This window comes from Apostichopus japonicus, chromosome 12, assembly GCF_037975245.1.
Source record: "Apostichopus japonicus isolate 1M-3 chromosome 12, ASM3797524v1, whole genome shotgun sequence".
NCBI classification, from domain to species: Eukaryota; Metazoa; Echinodermata; class Holothuroidea; order Aspidochirotida; family Stichopodidae; genus Apostichopus; species Apostichopus japonicus.
In genome coordinates this window covers 29,909,762-29,933,437 of record NC_092572.1, presented here as the reverse complement: position 1 = coordinate 29,933,437, position 23,676 = coordinate 29,909,762, and the positions used below count along the sequence as shown (strand labels likewise).

The window sequence follows — 23,676 nt, the reverse complement described above, 5'->3', positions numbered from 1 at the left end:
TTCAGTAATAGAATTGGGAGGTAAATGTTAAAACGGCTAGCGACACGGAACGACTAAATGTGTATGTGAGTTGCTGAGTAACATGATAATAATAACAGTACTATTAATAGTAACCAGATGAAATTTCGCGCTAACGGTCCGCCATGATCATAAAAGAGGGCGCTAGCTAATCAAAAGAAATTGTGCATATAAATTTGAGTACATGCTGTGATCGATCTGTAAAAGATTGCTGAAAAGTGAACAGACTCTTAGGGATCGTAGAATCACCAAAACATCTACAATATAACAATAAGACGTCAGGTTTAGCTCATGTCACTATTTTTGCCCTGGCAAATTAAACCTCTATAGCATATTGTCTATTATTGTCTAATTATACATCCGATGGTCCCAACAAATATCAGCATTCTCCCGCTAATATTTTCACCACTCACGCCCACCCACTCATTGACCAGCTCATGAATATCCTGACTACATATATTAATATACCATCTAATAGATGGCAAGCTGAACTAAATGGTTATGGGACTAACAGGAAAAAAACAATATTTAAAAAAAAAAATTATTAAATGTACTGGTGCTACTCGCCGCTTGAAATCTACGATCCGCTTTTTGAAGCACTTTACCGAATTAAACAATCATGTGACGTTGAATGATAACAACGGGAAATAAGGTCAAGGAGAAACTGATTCTATAATCATTGGTCTTCAAATCAAGAAGCGCCCATGAGATGATAAAACTAAAAGTTTACCATTTTCCGGATCAGGACAAAACCAAACAAATGATAGAGTCAAGAGGAACGTCTAACAAAAGAGATCAGAGTAAAGACCCTCCTCCCCCACCCAGTGGTTACCCCTCCCAGTGGTTACTTCTCCCAGTAGTTACCCCTCCCAGTGGTTACCCCTACCAGTGGTTACTTCTTCCAGTGGTTACCCCTCCCAGTGGTTATCCCTCCCAGTGGTTACCCCCTCCCAGTGGTTACTTCTCCCAGCGGTTATTTCTCCCAGTGGTTACCCCTCCCAGTGGTTACTTGCCTAGACAGTATATGCAGAACAAGCTTTCAAATAATTTACTTACTCTGGTATATTCTATATTTAATGTCTTGCAGAATGTTATATCAGGGAACTGCTACTTGGGAACAAACTCTTCAAAACCTTTTCTAAATCATCTTTAGGTGAAGGATTATCAACACAAACCTGTCAACAAGATCATTATCAGTGACCCAATTGCTCTAAAGGAACCAATTTACTTCCCAGAGATCACAGCAGTTTTGTCAAATTTGTCAGAATTAAATAACACATGAAGTCTGCCACCAGAATGGACGTCACATTTCTATCAGTAAGAAAATATTGTGACAATTTATATATAGATGATTAGATATTGGCTGACCTGTTATTAAGGTCAATTGGTGAAAATTGATAAACTGAATTCAGCTTACTGTCTGTATTTAGTGGTCAAAAGGAAATAACCTTTAACTGGTACTTTGCATATAATCTTTGACTTCTTGGTTCACTGAAATTAGCATTGGTATCTTAGAGCTGTTATGTACAGTGATATTGTATGGTGAGAGGGAAATACTACTGAAATATGGCGTGAAATACTACTGAAAGTAGATATTTGCAAGTACAATTAAGTCTAGATTTCATATGCATGTAATTTACTCTACATGTGCTGTCACACACCTAGTTATCTTCAAGGAACCTGGTTTGTATTATAGTCAATTTAATGCCACGATGTTTTATGATTTTCAGAAGATAAATCATTTATATTCAATGTGCATTTTCAAGAGGGCAATCCACACTCATTTGGATATAAATGCGACAAATTTAACAGTATGGAAGCTATTCGTTTAATAGTTTGGATGATTCAGCAGTATGGGTCCTCCCCGGGCCGATCATGTTGTCAATGATACCAGTCTGTCTAGAAAACCGCAGTTCTACGTGATATACATAACATTATGATACAAATGTGCGGGTTTTCCCTACCGTCACGAAACAGCAACAGTCTCGGGTTTGGAGTTTCCAGATACTAAGGTAGCTCATAACAGTCATACCAAGTTGACAATAATCACCCGCGTTTGCTACACTTAGTAAACCTAATGTGCGACGAATGATGAAGTAATCATGTCCATTCGTGTGATTACCAGAATTTTATATAAACATAAAGAACATGTTTAATATACATTACAGGGTGATCGTAGGTCAAAATTACCTGTGGTGCCGATATGACATGAAAAGCGTTAAAGACCTCTGCTATATATTGCCATACGTTTGTTTTTGTTTTGGTTGAGAAATGATCCTTTTAAAGCTTTTGAGGAATATTCAAGCAAAGATGCATAAATGGCCAACTATAAACACCGGCAAGAAATCCAACCTTACTTAATAAGCTGCTCAACTGAAAAACAAAGATTTCGTCCCTAGCTCATATATTTTCTCATCCCAAAAGAGCAAAATAATATTAAATTATCAAAATTTAGCAATCGAATATGTTTAGGGCAATAAACAATCGTCTTGTTTGGAGAAGAAGGAGAAGGAGAATTAGAAGGAGAAGGAGAAGGAGAAGGAGAAGAAGGAGAAGGAGAAGGAGAAGGAGAAGGAGAAGGAGAAGGAGAAGGAGAAGAAGGAGAAGAAGGAGAAGAAGGAGAAGAAGGAGAAGAAGGAGAAGAAGGAGAAGGAGGAGAAGGAGAAGGAGAAGGAGAAGGAGAAGGAGAAGGAGAAGGAGAAGGAGAAGGAGAAGGAGAAGGAGAAGGAGAAGGAGAAGGAGAAGGAGAAGGAGAAGGAGAAGGAGAAGGAGAAGGAGAAGGAGAAGGAGAAGGAGAAGGAGAAGGAGAAGGAGAAGGAGAAGGAGAAGGAGAAGGAGAAGGAGAAGGAGAAGGAGAAGGAGAAGGAGAAGGAGAAGGAGAAGGAGAAGGAGAAGGAGAAGGAGAAGGAGAAGGAGAAGGAGAAGGGGAAGGAGAAGGAGAAGGAGAAGGAGAAGGAGAAGGAGAAGGAGAAGGAGAAGGAGAAGGAGAAGGAGAAGGAGAAGGAGAAGGAGAAGGAGAAGGAGAAGGAGAAGGAGAAGGAGAAGGAGAAGGAGAAGGGGAAGGGGAAGGAGAAGGAGAAGGAGAATGGAGAGAAGGAGAAGGAGAAGGAGAAGGAGAGAAGTTTAGTTCGTTGCAGGTTCCATTATTCCATACATGTATACCAACAAACATTACGAAACAAGTTATACACAAAAGTACTTGATTGTGTGTGTTCTTCTCAATCGTAATCACATGTTGCTCAGTGCATTTGGTCGAGCAATTCACCGACTTCAAAACAAGATTACCACCACTCATACTAAGCTACTTTCCTCTAAATTTTCATGCCAAATGAAGGTTAATGCGGGAGGTAGTGATGAATTATTTAGTTCTACAAAATTTCGTCGAATATAGACACTACTTTTTTTCTCATTATTTTAACACTCTGTCTACAGCAAACTACAAATTTTCGGAATTAAATTCATGATAAGAAAATAACATGAAAGAAAAACTTGATTGTATGCAAGCTAATAGGCTACAGTATAGAATATTAATTTCATTGAACATCGAAGCTCAACGAGCTGCCAAAAATAGGGAGGATATGTTTACTTATCGTTATATTGACAGTGTTCAATAACACTGTCTGGTTAAGGATTCTTTTTCGTCAACGTGTACATTGCTGATATCCATACTCAATAACTGTCTGTCTGCCTGACCATATATGTTCATCCGCCTCGCTATAGTTGGAATTAACCGCTTATATTGAAAGCACACGCAGGTGGTATCGAATCTTGCTTTTTCTACCTTTTGTATAGCGCTAGCTTTGCAAAAGAAAATTAAACCCATTTTGCTAAGTAAAGGTTCAATTGTAAGTGGGTTTATTTCTCTCTTGTAAAAGAAGGTTACGTTAGTTATATAGAAAATATAATTAAGAGTTATGGACCTCTTGTTAAGAAGAGGGGAACGGAAGGATGTGCCTACGTCACTGATAAATGAATACATTTAGTTATAATAGGAGAGTTCGAGTTAACCACCCAACGGTACACATTTCTGTATAAATATCCTGTCAATGTGTTTGTCTTTTCGTAATGCTATAAGTTCGTATTTCCTACGCGGTCTTTGTGTCCAGTGTTTTGTCTCACCTGGTCAACCCTATATATAGCCATCATGGGACAGTCAGCAAAAACGAAACGTGTTGGTGATAGACCTCACGTTAGTAATGTACAGAAAACCAAAGTTCACTATATATATATATATATATATACATATAAATATATATAATATATATATATATATATATATATATATATATATACATATATATATATATATATATATATTAAACTATATATTATTATATATATAAAGATACATATAGTTATATCTATATATATCTATAACTATATGTATCTTTATATTATATAGTTATATATATATATATTTTTTATATATATATATATATATGTATATATATGTGTATATATATATATATATATATACATATATATATATATATATATATATATATATATATATATATATATATACAGACGTACGACAGATCGATGAACTTTAATAGCAAGCTGCAAAGACAGAACGATGAACTTTAAATAACAAGCTGCAAACCGATTCCAGGTGAGTGGCGGGAGGTGAGGGGGGGGGGGGTGTTGTCCCTGTCTTATTACTAGGCATAACTTGGTTTAACTGTTGGGATCTCCAGTGGTTAATTTGTGACAGTGAGTTGTGGAGGGGTGGGGTTAGGTCTTTGCAAAAGTTAGCTATTTTGCGCCGTCCAATTACTGAACATTGGCTACTATAGCAGATGTATAGAATGATCGGAAAGGAGGGGAGAGGGGATATTTGTCATGTGATTTAGGCCTACATATGGTCAATTGTAATCTAAAGTTACCGACAGGAGGGCAAAGAGGGCAAAACAATCTGATATCTAATAAAGAGAGGAATTTCTTGTTCGTGTATGCATAACTTCAAATGGTGAATGTAATGAGCTATATTTGCGTTTATAAGTTAATCACTGACATCTAATATCTACAATTTTACGCTGGCATTTCAACCCTTCTAATTTACTTGAATGACTGGGCTATAACGATTCAATAAAATAAATTTTCTTTAGAACTTGTCGATATTATATATAGAATGAACAGCGATTATGTTTTGTGCAGAGAACACTGGACCAACATGTTGTTTCGCTGGCAGGAACTGCTGTGTTACTCCATATACTTGATATTCTCCTATTTGAGAACCAAGCCTCGCCAGGTGGTTGCTAAATTAATAACCCTTTCTAACGCTTGCGTACCCTATCGTAATGGGTCCATATCTAAATTTCCTTTTGGCAATCAATGAAAATGAAATACTACATGCTTTCAATTCACTATTGTATGCATTACTAAGGGAGAACGCCATATGTAGGTTTATTACGCAATGATGTTGGCAGGTTTCAAACTTTTGATATACAAAGGCGCAGTACAGGTTTGACTATGACTGACTTTGCAGGTGACGTTAGATGTTAGGAATTAGATGTTGGGAATTACAATGTTCATGTACACCTTGTCATTAGAGACCACTGAATAAAATATGTATACCAGTTTGAATAGAGGGAGGGGGGGGGTGGGGCGGAGGTATAATGTGGTGGTATAACGCATCGACGTTCACTGATTACACATGATAAAAGTCTAAACAACATGTCAACTGGTTGAAACTGAATGTAGATCATGTAAGTTAAACTGACTATACTTAACATTATAACTAATTAAAAGAGAGCACTTCAGAATTGTACCTAATTATAGCTAAGTAATCTTGTTATAAGTAATCTAATTACTATTGTTCTTGTATTAAGAACAAAAGCCAACTGTTTAGACACGATATCGGCTAACCAACGACACATTTTCTAACGCCCATTTATCTAGTTGTTGATAACCTATACTGTACAATAATTCGTCGTGAAAGAGCTATTGAGCTTTTGAAACATAAAGACGCAAACATTATTTATAAAGAACATTAATCTATTCCCCTAATAACTGTACCGGTAAATAAAATAGTATATTTAAGCCTGCCTTGTAGCGTCCTATTACTCCATGGAATAACGTGAATAAATTAGAATGAACTACTAATGCTCACAGAATTAACTCACTACTGAAATAAAGACAAGGTAACGAAAATGACCATGTAACAGTACCGTAGATAGTTTAACTACATATTCCAAGTGATCGTTCAATGCTAGAGACGATTGTTGAAATGTTCATTATGAGCCACCGTAAACGACTGTCTCGTCATGACGTCATGGGGTATATATACTATGCATACATACATCCAGGGTACGTAAAGCTGCACCATTCAATATGAAAACTAATACAATTAGTCAGCAGTAATTTAACAAAAGCAAATGTGTATATTTATCAAGTAGCAAATGTAGAACAAATAAGAACAGCTAGTATTTTTTTCAAGCAATGAAACAAATGAAGAATTCGATATTACTTGTGACAATTCTTATGATTCAAAGTAATGGATAAGAACATTCTGTTTCACAATTTTCTTACTAAAGTTTCAAATACCATCACATGTTCTACAGAGTTCATCAATTCTATAGGCTCCTTCAAACTCAACTTGCGGTTAGTGATCCTTGCATAACCTTTAAAAGGCACGTACAGGTCTATTCGTCTCCCTAGCTTTCAAGTATGCAGTATACATTTAATTGTTCATGAATTTCATGAAGTGGTAGGAAATAATTACGCTCTGTAATATCCCTTACACCCTTACCCCACCTTACCCCTAACTCTAATAACCTTTCCTGGTTAACGTCACTATACAGCAAACTCGCCTTGAAAACCCTACTTACCATGACAGGCTACAGTAGCCACGAATCCAATCCTAGGGCGTCCTCCTTACCGAGCTGGACGGGGTCGTAAACATCCATTGTAATCTAGAATGCTTTCCTAAATTGGAGTCTTTTCCTTATCCAGGTCCATGAGTATTGTATCCATAGGTAAATATGTTCACTATCTTCCACCTTCCTGTCACAGCGGACTTCCTGTCGGTCTTGTGTGCATTCTCCATGTTTTATCAATTGCTTTGCAGGGCCATATGCTTATTTGATGAAGTTCTAGAAAAGCTCTGAAGAGGCAAAGATTTGCACGACTCGTTTCCGTTGGTCGACTTCACTCTTTTGGTTTCAGAGGGAAAGAGAAATTCTTGCATCTTTAACAAGCGTGCCTTGCCGTAATTGTCTTCACTTAAGGCAGGAGGCGAGATTTTTCAATTCTACGCTTAGATCATTTGAAGACCCATTCGTCGTTTGCCTGTTTGGTCCATCGTCTATAGTCTCTTACTATATTTCGATATGTGAGTTTTAACATCCAAAGAAAGAATTTGCTCTGGTGGCAACCTTATGTCAGTTTTGTGTTGATCGTAGTTTCCCGCCCAAAGCGCATCTTGTGCACTAAGCTTAAACATACTTCTTCACAAAACGACTCGATCTGTTTGAAGACATCGTGATTGAAGATGTTTACTAGCTAAACAGTATTGTCAAAATCCGTCAGACTCGAGACGATAGTTCCTATAAATGCAGTGTTCGAAACGACTTCTCGAGGGTTGGTATCTGAAAGATGGGAAATAAATGTATAAAAACACCGTGTAATTGTGCTAATGTATATCACTGGATTTTACGGGTCACGATTATCTGTTATGACATTATACAATAAATCAAGTTGCATGTAAAATTATCTGATCGAAAAATTATGGTGGAAAATGAAAGCTCTTTAGTATATCATGCGTCCTGTTTGTATAGTTGCATGCAGGACCCATTACTCGAGTCATTGGATATGTTTTGTTTTGTAACGACGGTGAGGTTTAAACATGTATATACTGTTCAAAAAGTAACTGTTCTTAAACTGACTGTATGCATAGCAATCTGAGTTTTCTTCAAAAATGTTACTTATTATCTTAAAGATAACAAATAAAAAAAATTGGCAACGTATCCCATTCTATATATAGTGAAACACTGTTGCAAAAAGCAATAAAAAAGACAACGTGTGATGATGATGATGATGATGATGATGATGATGATGATGATGATGATGATGATGATGATGATGATGATGATGATGATGATGATGATGATGGTGATGGTGATGATTATGATGATGATGATGATGATGATGATGATTTTGATGATGATGATGATGATGATGATGATGATGATGATACACACACACACATAAACATACACACTCATAAATAACTAACTATGAAGAAGCTTAGAATAACGGTTGATCCAACACAATACAATTTAATGAAAGGTGAACGAAGCAACACGTCCAAGTCAGAGACATTTTGATTCATTGTGGCATATGACCGATGATCAAACTTTCTCTAAACACCAATAAACTACTCAATTCTGACAGAACTCGTCTACCGTTTGTGCCTCACTTTAAGTTAAATTGTTTTCCTTAAAATACTCCTAATATCAATTGATTTCGAAATTGCACTGCTTTGTCTGTGCTACATACATTACGTTATAAATATTACAATTGTTTTCATGCACGACATATGTTTAATATGCAGCAAATGACACAATTTACTAAAATACACATACAAATATTCAGGCTTTGACAAGCACACCCAAGAAAGATGCAATAAGCTTAACCGTAACTGGCTAAGATAAAAGAAAACAAATTGTTATATTTCAAATATCATGGAGAAAATATGTGACAGTTAATATTCATGAAGTAATATTTTAAGTAGTAATTCTTGATTCCTTTTTGTCTTTTTGAAGGCGTTCATTATATTAGACTATATACAGGAAGATATTTGCGCACATTTAAGTATCCTGTGATCCAGTGGCGGAGCTAGGGGTAGGGGGATAGGGGGGCGAGAATGGTCTGTAGGGGCGCTTTCGACACTATCTAAGCGGAGCGCCACCACAGGTTGGCGCGGAGCGTACAGATTTTTTTTTGAGTAAAGATACTCCCTAGATCGCCGGAAATGACCCTTTCCGGGCTAATTTGCAGATAAACGAAGAATAAATAGGTGCCATCGCCAACAAAATGTGACAAATGTCAATAGGTAGATGAGAGCGCAATAAAAAAGTCAATAATCGCGAATAAGTAAAGAGTGGTAAAAAGCTGAAAAGGGCGCCAGCAGTCCATTTGAGTCCGTCAGGGTGGGGGGGGGGGCATCCGCCCCCTGACTGTATGGACGCTCCGCCACTGCTGTGATCCTTTCTATCCCCAGATAAGAAGTTTTTGACAATGTAGTCCACATTGCATTGAAAATATGGTTCGAACTAGGTTCCAAGTTTAATTACTTTGTGACTCTGTGAAGGCGTTTATTATATTAGAATATATACAGGAAGAACCTGTTGTACATTATCACAAATGTCAAATGTTTCCTGCTGTAAAGCCTTGCTTTGAATATGCTCTATGTTGGATGCCAGGCAGACTATAAGCCATCCATACACTAGTTGCACAAAAGGTTAGACTCCATCATGCTATCAGGAAAGATAACAATTGTAAATAATCTGTTTTGCCTTTTTTCTACTTTGGCGATTTACCAAATAAAAACCAAGACTGTTCACCATTCACTGTTATTACGGTAAGTTGACTTGAAAATCTGCTGGCTAAAACTTTTGAAGTTGTATGTATTATATATTTCTGTACTGTTTCCCCAATCCCGACCATGTTCCTTTTTGGGGGCGTCCTATAACCAGCAAAGACCGCAGTACGTACAATAGTCAAGTAATTCCTACTGACGAGGAGTAACTCACGACCTGACAAAGGAGTCGTTCACAAACCACCGAATGTATCACAAGCTGCAAATTGGATGTCTTAGTTTGTTTTGCATCGTTGAGTTCTGGTTATATTCATTATATCAGAGAATCCTTACTTAAAGTGCACTACATTTACAACAACATTGTTTCAATGAACGCCGCCATCAGGCATATATTATCCATACGTTTGGCATGAATGATTACTGCAAATATAATATTTTTTAATTGCGTAATTAATCAGAAGCCTCTCCGATTGCAATGAATTAAGAACCCACATGCAGTATATTACTTGACTCGCTGAAGAGAACCATTATAATTTTGAAGCAAATGCAAATTATCCAAAGGGCCAACTTTAAACTTGAAAGGTTTAATGTTAAGTTGTAAAACTGAACTACAGTGGAACAGTCTGAAATGATAGTTAAATCAACATAACAATCGTATCATTACTGATCAACATCATACGAAACTGCACCTCTTAGCCATTCATTTTCATGTTAGTATCTGCAGTTTCTAAAATATCCTTGACCTTTCTAAATTTATGTATTGCTAGAAATTGACTATTTAGCTCATTTTCTAAGCAAATAAGACCTATATCCCTTTTCGTTGATGAGTTGAATAAAAAGACAGATTTGTTAATATATGAAAATATTTTTTCCTGTATCAGCTGTTACTACTTTTAGCTAGATTTCTTAGACTGTTAGAGCGGTTGCATGTTTGTTACTCAACATCATTCGATATACATACGGTTAGATTGTTTTACTTAGTTATTTATGATCTCAAAATAGCTTCTTAACATCACAAGAAAGTTAATCTTTACATGTTCAAAACAGTTGTCAATCTTATGCCTCGTGGAAGCAGATGTATAAGTTTATCTGCAATAATAACATCGTTTTTGGCCCATCCTACCATTCCTTTCGTCTCTTTCTAATGGTAAGAATTATTTCAAATAATGACAGACAAGGTCGATATTTCAAGCAGTCGTTCTTGTTTGTTAGCCAAATTTTAACCCAAACGCAGCGAGCGTTTTTCAAATCAGTATTGGAATTAGTCAAACTAAGTCTACTGGCTTGTTAAGTTAGCTAATTAACTCATCAAGATTGACTGTTTGCTGCCGATGCTTAATACTTCGTCATAAACACTCTCTCTCTTTATAAAGCAAGCAACGAAAAAGCAAAGTGAAATGTTCAAGAGGTAAGAGTCATCTTGCACTTTTTGTAATGAAACCTCTTGCCTATTCAACTCAGCGATGTGATGGTGGTTAACAACGAAGTAGGTTTACAAACTCAACGGTTAGTAAACCGAAGAAAACTTGGCTGTTGACGTTTTCGCTTTTGATCACGAACTTGCAGTTAATCTGAGACACTAATTGACACTGAAGTCAAGTTATATGGTTTTAAATCCCTACTACTAATTCTCAGTTCACTATTTTGAGAAACCTTTACTTTTAACATCAACATTTAGAATCCAACTCGAGCTTAGCTTACTGGTACATGAGTGCAGCACTCATTCATTCAGGGATAGTTTCACCCTTCATTAAGTGGGAGAGAGACAGAGAGAGATACTTGGCTTCTTATTTCCAATTAGTCTGAGCGATTCATGTTAGTTCACACCAGACCAACATATACGGAGTAACACAATAACGTCTGTTTTACACAGAAGTTACCAAACACTCGTTTCAATAATAAAGCATTGTGAAAAGTCGTTATAACACGTAAGGGTTTATCACAATTTCGTTACAACCACTTTCGAGTATCTCATATAGTTATCATGGTTCTAGAAGATACAGAGTTTTGAAACTCTTTGTCTGTAGAAATTCATTGAGGATGCTCCTTGATGGTTAAACAAATACATACTAATGTACTTCAACTTATTAGAACTCGTTAGGCCATTCCTTTGGCGACCAAGGCAGTGAAGAATATCATAACCACAAGTTACGAATGAATTAGAATACATTATACACCGGTGTACAAATATGTACGAATGGGGGAGTTCGTCGTCTTATTACCATCGCTTATATACCCAACCTATATTGCAGTACCGTAGGCGCCAAGATATATTTAACTTGTGTTGCTTTATAAACTCACAGCACTTACACCGCCGCAACTTAAGTTTTCTATAAGTTACATATACTGATTGTTAATACCAAAATTCAGTATCTTTTACGAAATCTGCCTAGCCTAAAAACCGTGAAGTCCAAATAACACCCTGGAAACGGCACGTTCGTATAATACGACGATCTAAGAGTGACAAAGGAAAGAGAATCGTTCGTCATGTAATACCTAGAATTGTAAATCAGAAGAGAGGGTTGTCAGACTCGCCTTGTTTTGAAAGATGCTATAGGTCGGGGAAAACATCGAGTCCTTCCTCGCTCGCCAAATGTTGTTTACTTCAAAAAAGGATTGACAAAACCGTCCCTACTAACTTCCCGGCTAACGGCGGGCTTCGCTTTGAAATGAGTACTTCCAAGGCAACCATTTCATTATGCCATAATGTTTAATGTGAGTGTCTCATATGACACTCCTTCCCGGGGAGCTAACACGATTTACAAACGCCTGCTGCAACATACGACGAATGTTTAGAAGACTTGAATGAGTGATCCTTCAGACACAGTCTCTGCACTCGGCGGTGGATGCCGTTGATTCATTTCGGGAGTAATGAAATGAAACAATGTTGCCATTACTGAAGCTGTAGGGTTAATGAACGAGAAGCTGAATGAGTCGCGTTCGTCGGTACTGGATGGGAATTAGGAAGATTCTCGAATGCGCAATCGTAACAGATGTGTAAACGATAGCGATAAGAATTCATGCATACTACTTATGAACAATCAAATGCCTAGAAGGTGTAGCACGCACTGGAACAAAAGAAGTTCTATATCACAGCAGTAACAATGAATTAGCATATTAACAGTGTCACATTAATCAGTGCACAGGATTGATGCCAGCGCCATTTTCTTTAATACCGCGATTGTGCAGCCACCAAACATGCACACTTTGGATATAATGCTAATTATAGGGAACGATTTGAATGGAAACTGAACAACAAGGGGAGAGGTCTTCAATGAAAAGGAAGAGAAAGAAAGAGAGAGAAAAAAAAAACACTGGATGCCGGCGCTAGTTGAATCAACTTGCAACAAAATCCAAGATATTATGAGATTAGACTTGGATTAAGCTAGGATTAGGCATGCAGTAAATGATTGAATTACTGAAATCGTATCATAGCGCGACTAGCCGACTAGGCGATCTAACCGTCTTTGTCTTTGTGGAGTATCTGAAAGTTATACACCTCAGTAGCCTCATGGCTGGATTGTCGTCCGAAGTCACAAATAAATTAGCCTTCTAGGGTTTATGAGGTCTCACTTTTGCATAATTTGAAGAAACAGTAGTCCTAGGGATAGTATCTTACTCCCCTTCAAATTTCTCTATTATTAGCATCTCACATGGGCGGAGAACAACGGATGTATACGCTCAGCAATTGAACCTTCGTTGAGGTGAAAGGTGATTAGTTTCAAATGAAATTTGCGTCTTACAAATGCACATGTTGAAAATATAGTCTGTAGATATGAAATATAAGAGTTGACCGAGATGCCCTTCTTGCCCATATATGAATCGGAATTCCCTGATATCGTTTGAGTTTAACTTGTGGTTCTTTAAATAGCATTCCTCTCATGCAAATCTATTGAATTTGTACAGCAAAGTCTAGAAGCGTAACCAACTTATGTTAAAATTTAATGAGAGTGACAGAAATAATATGACAACTGATATATGTGATGGTCGAGAAGTTTGAAGGTTTAAGTGTATGCTTCATACACCAATGTTTGATATACTATGGTAGTAAACACCGTCATGAATGAAATCAAGTCTTTAAACCGTCGAGTGCGTCATCCTCTTCATTTTTAATGAAGTCAAAATATTTCTTGGCTGAGGCTCGTCCACTTCAGAAACTCTGGAACTGAAACCTATTCAAGCAAACTTACTGTTAATGTTTTCAGCATTTGGCCACTTTGCTCCGTCCCATTGTTTTGCTCCCTTGCAATATTATATGCAGCTGATTAATAAACATATTAAAACATCGAACAGGGAATGGTGAAGCGTGGCGAATGTAGTTGTTGATTACCCACTATAAAACTGTGAAGACCAGTTCCACTACTATCTCGTTTGACAAAGGTTTTCATGTTTAAATGTTCTGACATTAGGAGACTGCGCCCTCTGACATATCATAATCGAACACGATATGTGTCGTTATCTTTACCAAGTTCACATAAGTTCATTAGAAACCACGATAAATATTCCTTCAAACATGTTACTAGAAAGTTGTTTGATACGAAAATGTTGCTAACGTAGAAAAATCTATTAAGTTATTTATATTTCAAAGAATTAATTGCATCTAGAATCTCCAAATTAGAATTCACCGTAGCCAAGCATGCATTCATGCTAAAATTAAGCCTTACTTCTTGAGATTGTCGATCTTATTCATGAAGGATCCTTGATGTCTGCCTTGCTATGATCTAGCAATGATCTTAAAATCCCATACGTTGTTGGCCCTGTTCAATCGCATCACTTTTACTCCGTACAATTACGTGCCATATTCTCGCGGAAGGCCTAGTGATGTTTTTTATAACCATAGTGGCTATTTGTGTTAATACTGTCATTGCAATTCAACGACAGCAGTTATAGCTTATTAAAATTCTGTGCCAAATCATTTCCATGTTAATTCGAAATTTCAAATTAATTCTGCTCATGCAAAGAAAATATTACAAAACGTGTCCATATTGATGAAGGAATATTGATTTTCGGGAATTATATGCCCTCCACAGTAGAACTTGGATCTGTATATTCCATCATATGGTAGGGCATGGTGGTTCGTAGTTCTCTATGTGGAATATGGGGTCGCCTACTTCCATATGGTATAGCTAGATCCCCCCCCCCCCCCCCACCCACATCCCCTCCGATGACATGAGCTTCACCAAGTGTCCCACGGTAGAGTAGTATGTTCCTCTGTTGCTAAGTTAGAGATTTGGGGCTCCATACCTCCCATTTACAAAATATATAGATGCCTTTGTATCTACCTTCGTTAGTGTTGTTATCAACAAAGCTGTGTAGAGGTTGGTGCTCATATTGTAATGTAACAACAGAACACAGTAGATATATCACGTGTATATTGCAGAACTAGGATCTCATGAAAATATACACCGGTACCATTTTGTTACTAGCATTCAGTAGAATTCGAAAAAGGACAACATCTCATTGGATAAGGTATGTCCCCTTCTGTCGAGGTGGGCGTACTTATTGTAATGTCACAGCTTGGTGTCTTGTAACCCCTATAGTTCCACGGGAAAGTTACAGCTTGTTGTCTCCACGTGCTACAGGTTGTCTCCTAGTTCTACGTGTTACAGCCTGATTTTTCCTAATTCCACTTGTTACAGCATGCATATATCTCCTAATTCCACGTGTAACAGTTAGCGTGTTTTAAATGCACGTGTTACCCTTGGTACCTCCTAGTTCCATTGGTCTCCTGTTTTCACGTGTTACAGCACGGTGTTTCCTTATTCCTCGTGTAACAGTTTGTTTTCTTCTAATTGCACGTGTTACAGCTGGGTGAACCCTTGTTCCACTTGCTACAGATTGCTGTCGCATTTAGCCCCTGACTACATTTCGTTCCTTAACCGCTGCTTTCATTCTGGACTTTTGAATAACACCATATCATGAATTCAATAATTGTGTTATTCTTAAAATTACAAGATGAAGAACAACATTTTGAATAAACGCAGTACATTCATCTCTCTTTGTTGTACTTCAAACGAATTAAATCCAGGTCGGAGTACGCGATCCTCATAAACTGCCGAACCTGCCTTCACCACATTGGCATCCGGTATATCAGGTTTAAATATCACACAGTACGTGTATCTTACAACATACTTATTGTTGATGTTTATCTCATTAAAGTGTAGCTTGACGTCACAATGAAGTTATGAAATCCTTAGCTGTCACTATTTTTAGTACAGGTTCTGTGCAATGTTCATAATGCAGACAATAGAAGTGGGTCGCGAACAAAAGTTTCGGTGAATTTTCAAAGTTTGCCACGTCTATGGTCCAAGCTAGTTTTGATACATGTTCAACATTGATTCAAAGGGGCGAGGGCGTGGTAGGTCGTGGCTTAGTTCTCATGGAATCGCCTGGGTTGTGAGCCCAAAAGGCTTGCGGACCGCTCTGCTATCTGTACCTTTACAAACAAAAATATGTCTCCAATCAGTTCTCTCTGATGAAAACCGGTTTTAAAACCTCACTTTAGTTACGAAAAATACGACTAGTCTGATAAAAAGAAATAGTATATTTTTACCTGAGCTTACTGAGTTACCCGGAATTTTGCAAAAGCATAGCCTACAGATTGGACTACATAAAAGTTGACCTATTCCCTCACCAATTACGCCAACATTAAGACTAAGACTAGTATCAATATTATGGGCGTCCTTTTTGGAACTAAAACATTTTTTTTCGTTTATGTGAATGAGATGTACGTCCTCCTCACAAATGCGTTCCTTAAGAGTTCAGTATTCATGTATGTATTCGGTGACATCCCTATGTTCCGACGTCTCTATGTTCAGACAAAAAGAACAAATTCGGAGCAATTTTGTTTATCCAAAAATTTGGTTGTACCAAGAAAACTAGTTTTGTGACCCAAATTTTTTGGGGGGAGTAAATTTTTTGGAGCAAATTTTTTTGGACCCAAAGTGTTTTGGAGGACTCAAATTTTTTTGACCCACATTTTTTCGGACCCAACTTTTTTTGGGGGGACTCAATATTTTTGGACCCAAATTTTTTCGGACCCAATTTTTTTTGGGGGGACTCAATTTTTTTCACGACAAAAAAAAAGAGGGAGGCCAAAGTTTGTTATGACCAAATAGTACTTGTGACAGAAAATTGCTTGTGACCCGAAATTTAATTGTTTTTTTTTGACCAAAATCGTTTTTTTTAGTCCGAAAAATTTGATGCGAAAAAATTTGGGTCATAATAAAGTTGGGTCCGAAAAAGTTGAGTCCGAAAAAATTTGGTCCGAAAACATGTTGGTCAAAAAAATTTGGTCAAAATAAAGTTGGGTCCGACAAAATTGGGTCCGAAAAAAAATGTTGGTCATAAAAACTTATGAGTCCAAAAATTATTTCGTATTGTCGGAACATAGAGACGTCGGAACATAGAGACGTCGGAACATAGAGATGTAACCATACATCACCGCCACTCGACTATGTGCATGTTCAGGCCGAATTATAAAGCGTTCGTTCTCATTAAGGAGCTGCCAAAGACATCCTCTACTGATAAACTGAAAATATTTCATGACTTGTGTTTTGTAATCTCGATTATTAAACATCCGGTGATACATGATACCGTTATTTTCATCCAAAAAATACGTACAACTGATAGGACAGTATAACTTCGTTAAAGCATACTATTTGCTATTTTTCAATCGAAAATTAATAGTTATACAAAATAATATCGTTGGTAAATATGTGAAAGAGCTAACGGTTACATTCGATTCGTGGCTAGCCTAATCATCAGCATTATGAAACAGATGAAACAACTAATCCTAATCATCTGCAATAGAAACTTAAGCATCAGATGCACGGTGTGCTGTGAGTCTTACACGGCAACACTACCTTGCTGCAGGGTTGCAGATCTGCCCTGTTATCAGTCTTCAACAATGTTTTCAACAGATATGAAGTTTGTACGTAGTCAATACTCATATGTACACGAAGTTTCTATACGCTAAAATGCCCAAACTTAACATAACGGTAAATTGAAACTCAATTCATCAATAAAATTTTGAACGAATCGTACACCAGGTTTGGTCGGCCGTTGCTTTGAAAATCCTGAGAGCCCTAGCTGACAAGCATGCCTCGTAATATACCTTGTCTTGAAGTGAGCATTAGCTTACTAACATACAGAGCATGCTTTTCCATGCTTTGACTTGATAATCAAATAATAATAAGAAGAACATCAGTATACAACATAACATGATGTAATTTTCCTTTCTAGTTAATAAAATGCAAATGACGATATATAAGTTATCACGTTGTTCAATCTTGTCATACTCATTCAGAACACCTAACTTAATTTCCGCTGGATGAATCACAAGAAGGAAATGTTCAAAGCTACTTCTACTTTTTCAAAAAGTAAGGAGGAATTTGATGACTATGTTTATGACATCCCTTTAACGTCTTCTTAATCTTACATGTCCTCTAACCGGTGGCGTCACCACAGGATACGGAGACCCTTGCAACTGGTGCCAAGCAACCTACTGAACAGATTTGGCAGAAAAGCATTCCGAAATAATTCCCAGTTTCTCATAAAGAGTCGAGTTGTGAAATAACCGTAAAGCGACTCAAGTAAGACTTAGTATTTAAGCTGTATCAACATCTAGCATTTTGTAGGATGAAATTCTTTACTCATGCCAAAATACGCTTGTCTTGATAATACATGAGATGCTATTCAAATTCTCATTTACATGAAATAAATAAAAAATGCAGAATGTATGGGAACTAACAGTAGTATTCATCAGTATAATATCAGTAAAGTTAAAAAATAAAAAGCTTTGTACTATCCCTTTGTTTTGAAAGAGCACTGTACTATAGTTGAACGTTCAAATAAAAGTAACTTTATTTTCTTGTTGTTTGTAAGTACAATAGCTACAGTAACTATTTATGAAAAAATACAATATGTAAAGCGAAATAATGTCATATCTAGCAGTTCTTAACCGTATTTACAAATTATCATAATATTATTTGATCTTTTGTATTTATATATCATCAATACCTTATATTTCTTTCGAAGTCTTCAAAAGGCTTATACAAATTAATATCTTAAATTATAAATGAAAATTATGTCGCAATCAAAAGCTTGTCAGGAGAGACAAAAACAAAATACAGACTTTGGATAACCACGCTCAGGTTTTTGTAAAAAAAACTAGACTAATTGACCATAGAATAAAGGAATATATTGAATATTGTATACAAATATCTTCTATTTCTACCATGTTGAATGCGTGGAGTACTTTAAGTTGCTGTTTTTATTCATTTTGTTCAAAACACTTCGTAAAGTGAATACAAGAATACATTGGAAATTTCTAAAATATATCATATCCTATACAAAAACCTAGATTTAAATATCGATAGAGTGAGTATAAAAGTCCTGTGTGTGTACTATGAACTTCAAGCAAGTTATTCAGGTTGGCCAACAATGTTACCAAACTTACCGAGTGTGCTAATACACAGCGTAAGGTTCCTATTGTCACACTATATTAAATACACGGTATTGAAAATAGGAAAGACTACAGAAATTATATCGACTTCTCGGGATACAAAAGTAGGAACGAAAATGTTATATTTGTTGCCCATTTAGTATAGGAAAGAAAATAAAGTATTAACATTATGTTGACTGATGTGTATAGAAATGAAGAAAAGAATATTTACACTATGTTGTATATTCTGTAGAGAAAGAAACTGAGACTAATTGGAGAGGGAAAATACTAAACCTCAAACCGAAAGACAGGAGTAGGTTAATATACTCAATATTAAGGATACTATTCGGGATATTAAAGATACTACCTAAATGTGTCATGGAATTGAAGTTTAATGAGCGAGTAGGCTAATTACTGAGCATGATTCCACAATATCAACAATTTGTCGACCAGACACGGTTCATGGAATGAAGTTTAATGAGCTAGTAGGCTAATTACTGAGCATGATTCCACAATATCAACAATTTGTCGACCAGACACGGTTCATGGAATGAAGTTTAATGAGCTAGTAGGCTAATTACTGAGCATGATTCCACAATATCAACAATTTGTCGACCAGACACGGTTCATGGAATGAAGTTTAATGAGCTAGTAGGCTAATTACTGAGCATGATTCCACAATATCAACAATTTGTCGACCAGACACGGTTCATGGAATGAAGTTTAATGAGCTAGTAGGCTAATTACTGAGCATGATTCCACAATATCAACAATTTGTCGACTAGACACGTTTTATATTTGTATTAATCACTGAAAACAGTAGACTGGGAAATGTCCGATTCTATACTTTTATTACTGGACTGAAACTAATTGACTAGTCAAATTAAGGAACTATATACGGTCATGGCATCTTAATATTGAAATAATGAAAATTCTCACAATAAACGTCGTTTTAACCATTCGTTCCTATCTTGAAGTAAAAACAAAATTCAACAAATCGAATGTCAAAATTTACCGGAGTGTTGCAAAAGCAAATATGATGAGTTACTATTGCTATGGAATACCGAAGACAGTATCTCAAGGTACATATATCTGAAACATGAATGGGTATAGTTGTTTCAGCTGGCTGGGAAGACTTTTGATAGGAAGATAATCTAATAAGAAGGTGACTAGTTGGTTTGTGTTTCTATGTATACTGTCAGATCAACTGTCATTCAACCTGGACAATTGTTATTAAATTAATACACTAATTCATTATAAGTATTGGCATAGCAAACACACACTGAAATGGTAACAGCTTTGAAATAATTGGTATGCCAGTAACGTGCAGGTCTTGCAATGAATAACAATGTTCAAGAAAAGGCCTGAAAAGTTTCAGACCGCGCAGTTTTCATCTGAAAAAACTGTTCCTGTATGTATAGGCCATGGTAGATATTTACTACAGAAATAACATCTTAGGAAAATCATACTCTTTTTTACAAGCATTCAGAAGAACGCTTTTAGGGAAATAATAAGCTCTCATTGGATAATATGTTTCTCCTCAATGTCGACAGGTGACCTAATTTGATTGATTAAATGGTAAACCTTTGTTTGATTTAAACTATATCAAGTTTTGAAGGTTCTTTATAAAACGTAATGAAGATGTATGTTGATTTCCCTCTCAAGTGATTCTTAAAGTGAAGTTTTATGAACGGTGCAATAATGAAGAAGTTCGATAAAAGAATCGGGGAAAACTTACAATAAATTATATCTTGTCCTGTCAATAACTGTTCATGACATTATTAAAGAACGAAATTGATATATATATATATATATATATATATATATATATATATATATATTATAGTTGTAAGTCTATGTCTGTATATTTATATTTTATATAGTTGCATGTCTATGTCTGTATATTTATATTTTATATAGTTGTAAGTCTATGTCTGTATATTTATATTTTATATAGTTATATGTATATGTCTGTATATTTATATATTTCATATAGTTGTATGTCTATGTCTGTATATTTATATTTAATATAGATGTAAGTCTATGTCTGTATATTTATATTTTATATAGTTATATGTATATGTCTGTATATTTATATATTTCATATAGTTGTAAGTCTATGTCTGTATATTTATATTTTATATAGTTGTAAGTCTATGTCTGTATATTTATATTTTATATAGTTATATGTATATGTCTGTTTATTTATATATTTCATATAGTTGTATGTCTATGTCTGTATATTTATATTTAATATAGATGTATGTCTATGTCTGTATATTTATATTTCATATAATTGCATGTCTGTCTATGTCTGTATATTTATATAGTTCTATATATATGTCTGTATATTTATATTTCATATAGTTGCATGTCTATGTCTGTATATTTATATAGTTCTATGTATATTTCTGTACATTTATATTTTATATAGTTGTATGTCTATGTCTGTATATTTATATTTTATATAGTTTAATGTTTATGTCTGTATATTTATATTTCATATCGTTGCATGTCTATGTCTGTATATTTATATTTTATATAGTTGTATGTCTATTTCTATAGCCTATATTTATATTTTATAAAGTTGTATGTCTGTCTGTATATTTATACTTTATATAGTTGTATGTCTATATCTGTATATTTATATTTTATATAGGTATGTCTATGTCTGTATATTTATATTTCATATAGTTGTATGTCTATGTCTGTATATTTATATTTCATATAGTTGTATGTCTATGTCTGTATATTTATATTTTATATAGTTGTATGTCTATTTCTATAGCCTATATTTATATTTTATAAAGTTGTATGTCTGTCTGTATATTTATACTTTATATAGTTGTATGTCTATATCTGTATATTTATATTTTATATAGGTATGTCTATGTCAGTATATTTATATTTCATATAGTTGCATGTCTATGTCTGTATATTTATATTTCATATAGTTGTATGTCTATGTCTGTATATTTATATTTTATATAGTTGTATGTCTATGTCTGTATATTTATATTTTATATAGTTGTATGTCTATATCTGTATATTTATATTTCATGTAGTTGTATGTCTATGTCTGTACATTTATATTTTATATAGTTGTAAGTCAATGTCTGTATATTTATATTTCATATAGTTGTATGTCTATGTCTGTATATTTATATTTTATATAGTTGCATGTTATGTCTGTATATTTATATGTTATATAGTACATTTCACAGAAACAGCGACATCGAAGCTCGATAAACATCTTTGTCTTCTTGAAAGTATTTAAATCGTAACAAAATGTTACCCCCTTCCAACTTTGGTGTTCCTATGCCTGGAACTCGAGTGTTGCCCACATCAAGGTCATACGAAAAGACATTATCAAAATTGTTTTACAATTTAACCACAAATAGTTGTAGTGTTATGTAAATCCATATACTAGCAAATGTTCCTTTTAATAAGCACTTGCTACCGCAGACCTGATAAAGGTTTGGTTTAGAAGTGTCAGCGTGCACGCTTAACATTAACCGCAAAATACGCGGTAGGTCACATCACATAATCTGGTAATTGTCTTCCGGGAATTATCAGGCAATCCGAAGAAGATATTACGGAGTTAGTTTTCGGAAATATTTGTGGAACAATCTTAACATATATATTATCAAGCCATCAAGGGGAACATGCCACCAAAGAACATAATATTATATTCCTTTAATCCGTGGGAGCACTTTCATACTGCCTTTCTATTTTTCGGTTCTGGAGAATAAACAAGGCTCAATGCAGTTGAGAATGGGAAGAGAAGTTTAACAAATACCACGTGATAACCCTGGCTTCTTACTGAGTTCATGGGGTATGCGAAATAGGCTTATACTGTACTACTTTGCGCAGCGACAGGAAATGTCCATTCATATCATATAACTAAGAAATGTTTTGCATACTTCTCTATCATAGGTACGACTCGATTCATCCATCAAAATCGTGGTGGTGGTGGGTGGGGGGTGTTTTGTTTGCTTTTATGTAGTGAATTCTGAGTGCATATAGAAGAAAGTTTTGTCTTAAAATAATTATGAATTTGGAATAGACTTTTAAATTGTCATCTACATGGTTTGAATAGTTGTCAGTTCCACAATGTGCACACAAAAATACCAACACATGATAACCATGGAATATATCTAGTCCCTAAACATGTACCCAAACCATTTTCAACAATACTTCATTAAATGTATATTAACATATTACTGCTATTCAACTCAATTTCAAAAGGACCTTGCTATAATAATACAATACAATATCGGCGTTGTTGTTGTGCTTGTGTTGGACAATCATGGCTCTTTACTGAAACATATGTAATACAGTATATTTAACGTATAATTTTATGTTTCAGAAAACCCACTTAACAGTACAATACTATATATTTACCCTTAATGGAATAGGACGGTGAATAACTCGGTATACTTTGTTTTTGGCCTGTATCCTGACTTCTGCCTTAATTAATATCACCACGTTTGATCAGTTTTGTGCTTTTTCCAGAGTTGTTTATCTACGCTCGGTAACGACACAGCTACAGCTGCGTCTGAGACAAGACAAAACTGCTAAACGGAAAGATTGACGTGTCAACATTAGCTTTTGACCATGAAAATATTTCCTAATTCGAGATCAATAAGATACCTGCAATGTTATGTTTTTA

The 23,676-nt window shown here is 35.4% G+C and overlaps 2 long non-coding RNA genes across 6 annotated transcripts in view; one reads left to right on the top strand and one right to left on the bottom strand.

The window, feature by feature from the left end:
* Positions 1-23,676, bottom strand: part of LOC139978010 (uncharacterized) — a 168,801-nt gene that overhangs the window by 86,843 nt on the left and 58,282 nt on the right. For all 5 annotated transcript variants that reach the window (XR_011796865.1, XR_011796868.1, XR_011796866.1 and 2 more), the window contains one exon: positions 6,849-7,607. This is a non-coding gene — a long non-coding RNA (uncharacterized lncRNA). The remainder of the gene's footprint in view (positions 1-6,848; positions 7,608-23,676) is intronic.
* Positions 21,837-23,676, top strand: part of LOC139978012 (uncharacterized) — a 32,681-nt gene continuing 30,841 nt past the window's right edge. Inside the window, exons 1-2 of the long non-coding RNA XR_011796874.1 lie at positions 21,837-21,851; positions 21,887-22,839. This is a non-coding gene — a long non-coding RNA (uncharacterized lncRNA). The remainder of the gene's footprint in view (positions 21,852-21,886; positions 22,840-23,676) is intronic.